This window comes from Cibotium barometz, chromosome 57, assembly GCF_041138505.1.
Source record: "Cibotium barometz isolate CiBa-2024 chromosome 57, ASM4113850v1, whole genome shotgun sequence".
NCBI classification, from domain to species: domain Eukaryota; kingdom Viridiplantae; phylum Streptophyta; class Polypodiopsida; order Cyatheales; family Cibotiaceae; genus Cibotium; species Cibotium barometz.
The window spans coordinates 40354739-40359392 of record NC_141102.1 but is presented as its reverse complement, the minus strand read 5'-3'; positions in this window follow the sequence as shown (position 1 = coordinate 40359392).

Sequence of the window (4654 nt, the reverse complement as noted above, 5' to 3'; positions counted from 1 at the left end):
TATCTTTGAAGCCTCTAACTCATGTTGTGAACTTCTTAGATCTTCTTGGGCCTTGCTTAAGAGCCTCGTCAAATGAAGGACAATTGCCATCATCCTCTCCAAGTCAGTTGGGTTTGTAAATGATGGATACGTCATTGTGGAGTGACCAAGGCGTGTAAATATTGAACAACTAACTCTGCCCATTTGAAGTGGATAGCCGAACCACTCTCAATAACCACATGGCTAAACTCTTTCACATACCCCCTTGATAAATGCTGCACTGATCTCCATGTTTGTTGGAGGACACTTTTGGTACACTTTGTGATGAGACAACATCGGATGCTCGTAGACATCACTGTGGATATGGCTACATTTGATGCAATACTGACTAGGATCCTTGGCATGTCTAAAAACATTGAACCACTCCGCGTCAGTGAATTGATCCCTTCTCAACAATTTTGGATCAACACCTTCCATGGAGAGGCCATAATCTATATTGAACTCTACCATGATTTGATAGAACTTTCTTTGTCTTGGGCAGACAACTTTAGGAGCTTTCCACCGGCCTACATACATGCAATGGAAGAAATAAGCAAAAGAGAGAGAGAGAGAGAGAGAGAGAGACTGAAGAGGGAATCATAGAGAGGTATGAGGAGGGAGAGAGAGAGAGAGAGAGAGAGAGAGAGAGAGAGAGAGAGATGGGGAAATTCTTACAAAGAGGGGAGCATAGAGAGAGATGGAGAGAGAGAGATAGAGAGGATACTAGAACCTATCAAAGTGCACCTTCCCTTCCCTGTAGGTGGCTTCATACTCTAGACTGATGGCCAGATTGCAATGGAGAGGTCATTGGAGAGGTCTTGCTATCAAGTAATTTCACCCTTTTTGGCGTGGTGGAGAGCTAGACATAGCTCTTTGAGAACGTGTTTCAGGGCTTCTTTGCCCGAGTCCCTGCACTTGTTTTTCTCTTTGTAGCCATGGTGGCAGAGAGCTTGACTCTGATCTTGTATTTTCTTCTGGCTAAAACTCTGAGCCAATATCCTCTTGCTTCCTTCCCCTAACAGAATCTTCCCTCTGCTTACGCTTGGCCGTCTTCCCCACTCCCCCATGCTTGCTTACGGCCCCCACCTTCTTCATGACTCCACGACTCTCTGTAATGCTCACGAAAAACCTCCTTTCTATCTTAGGAATTTGCCATGTGAGTAGTCAAATCTTCTTTCTATCTTACAAAATCTCATATGAGTAGTGAAATCTAGAAAATCACCACAATTTTGCATGAGTACATATATATTTAGCAGCACGAGTCATATCTTATAATTTACCACGAGTACCAAACATGCTTACCACACAAGTTATATCAAAACAAAGTATAAATTTACATATTTATATTTAATAATTATTATTTTTCATATGCTATTCGGTACATGCTAACAACCATAAAAAGCATAGCACGTTAACATGCTTACACCCTATGTGGTGGTGGAGAAAGAAATTTTCTTGCCTTTTCCTCACAAAGCATGGCTTGCAAGGTAAGTTTCCACTTGCCCCTAACATCTTTTTTTCCTTTTTAACTTCCACTTGATCTCTGTGTAACCCAATGTCTGCTGACAAAACCTCTTCTACTTTCTTGTATATCTCTTGAGAAGCATCACTCTCTGGTTGCATCTTATAGGCAAAACACACATACTCGTATACCAACTTTTCAAACATCCTTACCATGGCATGTAAAGTATAAAAGTGAATCCTTGTTAAGGATGTCTTTAGAATAGGATCCCACTTTGGATTCCTCCCCTTGTCTAATTTTTAACCACATTTAACATACTTGTCAAGTTAAAGAAAACCGTTAATATTTCATGGTCTTCTTTTAAAACCTCAAAAGCAACATGCCATATCTCATTTTTTATTGAACACTGAAATAATTTGAAAGCTCTTTTGTGATGTCCAGACTCAAGGCTCTATTCATTAGGTTCAAGCTTACTCTCTCTATTTTTTTTGCTTTTGACAATCTCACATTTGTCGAGTCTTAATATAAACTTTAGTGTACCACCACATTCTTGTGAATTGTCATGTTATAGCACTTGACCATTGCACTTTGCACCTTACATACAGCTAGCACAAATTGTTGAATTTTATCAACTTAAATATAAACTCTGACTTATATTTATGTGTATGGCATAGCTGCATAGGCTCTTCAATGAGCTCCAGAACTTTATCATTCAATAATTTTCGTGCTTTATCAAACATGATATAGTTTTGGGAGAGGAAAAATCTTCATAACCCTCTCAAATTGTCTAATTGCTTGTAAAAAATAGCAGCATATGCTCTTGAGGTAATCCAAGCTTTACTTATCACATATGCCTTGGGCATAGTTGGGATCAATAGGATATATCAATCCCTCTACCCATATATCCACATACTTTTTCCTTGCATCTTTATTCTCTTGCATTTTTTATTGTTGCACCAAGGTAACCTTAGTCCTCTTATACATAGGTGCATCCTCAGCATCAAGTTGAGGATGAATGTCTCTTTTATTACTTTGTGCATCCTATAACCTTTTTAAAATCAATGATATACATAAGTAATTTATAACAACATTGACTCCAAATCAGGTTCAATAATCAAAACCATTGAACTTTAAAAATATTATCTTTTATCTTAAAACATTGAATAAAGCACTAATATTATATATTATTAAACAAAATATTTTGTTTAATCCTCCAATCAACATAATATTCAAATCTATAAGATTAAAAAATATAGAATATTGACCTCCATATCTTTGTTCTTCTCTGAACTTGTAGTGTGATAGGAAAGGTCAATGAAGAGTAAGATGGTTTTTTGGTTCCAACTCTATGGCACCAAAAAACAACACACTCTTCATCTTTAATCCTATTTTCTCACCCTAATCGCTACCATAAGTGGGAACATCTATCACCAAAATGTGAGAATAGAGGGAAAAGAAAGAGAGTTACTCATAGAGAAAGGAGGGAAACTAGAAATTCATACTATCAAGTCAATAATATTTCAAAACACCAAATAAAAACATCAGATTATTGAAAATAAACCTTGCAATCAAAGAATACGCATAGAATTTCTCAAACTAACAAAAATTCAAAATACTAAGCTAGATTACAAAAATTAAAACACTAAGCTAGATTACAAAAATTCAAAATACTAAGCTAGATTATATAAATTCAAAATACTATGCTAGATTACAGAAAATTCAAAATACTAAGCTAGATTACATATATTGTTCAAATACGGCACATTTAAGGTAGTTATAATGTGAGAAGAATTAAAAGGTAGATTTTTCCCTAGACTTGGTCAGGGTACATAATAATAATAAAATATCTAAGAATTTATTATAATATCTATAAAATGTGATCAAAGAGTGTATAAAAGATAGACAGAGTTAATATTTTAATATTATCTTTTACCTCTCTTTTATCTACATGGCAGAGAGAGAAAGCTCTTAGACGGCCCTTTTCTAATGGAAATTTTGCCCAATGAAACCTAATCACATTCAAAAGCATACCAATCTAAGTAATATATACATTTAAAAGTGTATTGATTCAAAACATGTATACATCCAAAAGCATGCCGATTCTAAACATATACACATCTAGAAACATACCAATTCAAAACACGTATGTTTGCTAGAAGGTCCAATTCAAGGCTTCAAATTTTAGCACTACCTATAGCTATCAACATATACGTGGAAAACATCTCAAGCAAAGCATCTACGTAGCTTGATCCAATAACCCTTTGATGCCCATAAAGGCTTCAAATTTTAGCACTACCTATCCATCTATAGCTATCAACATATACGTGGAAAACATCTCAAGCAAAGCATCTACGTAGCTTGATCCAATAACCTAGTGTATGAGTTCAATTATTCATGTACCACTTCCAAAGTCGGTGCCACACCCACTCCCAAAATCGATGCCAATAATTATACACATGTACCAATTGACCTTCCCATGTACGACTTTCAGTTTCCATATAATCTGGTTTCTTGGGTACATTTCACATATGCCATCTAAAAGCTCTAAGAAAACTTTGCTAAATTTTCATTAAATCTCTATAGATATACAAGCTTATCATCAAAACCATCATCATCATTATCTCCATGGTCTGCAATTAAAAAATGATTGAAGATTTTGTTTTAAAAAAAGGGGTTAGGAGATCAAAAGGGTTCCATCATAAAAGTATCACCATGGTCGGAGGAACAACATCTTTCATTCACGAGAGTGCTATGATGTTTTCAAGAGACTTGACATACAAGCAACCATGCAAAAGATTAGATTAAAACAAATGATCAATAGTCTACCATGGGGAATAAATCTATATAGGGTTGTCCGACATATATGTATCCACATACAAAAACAAGGTGTAGTGAAGGATGATGTGATTAAAAATAAGTGCTAATCACATTGAATGTGGACATGGTCAGGAGTTCCCTAAATCAATTGGTTTTAACAGTCACAAATCACAAAGAAGGATAAAGAGAAGCCAAATCACAAAGAAGCATAAAGAGAAGCTCAGAGTAACCAAATCCCATAATCAAAATTTGACAACTTGAATCCAAAGTACAAGGTGGTGCCATCTAGAGATCTGTATCTCATCACCATGGTTTGATATAGGTATAATAGATGCAATATGACACATAAGATTAGTA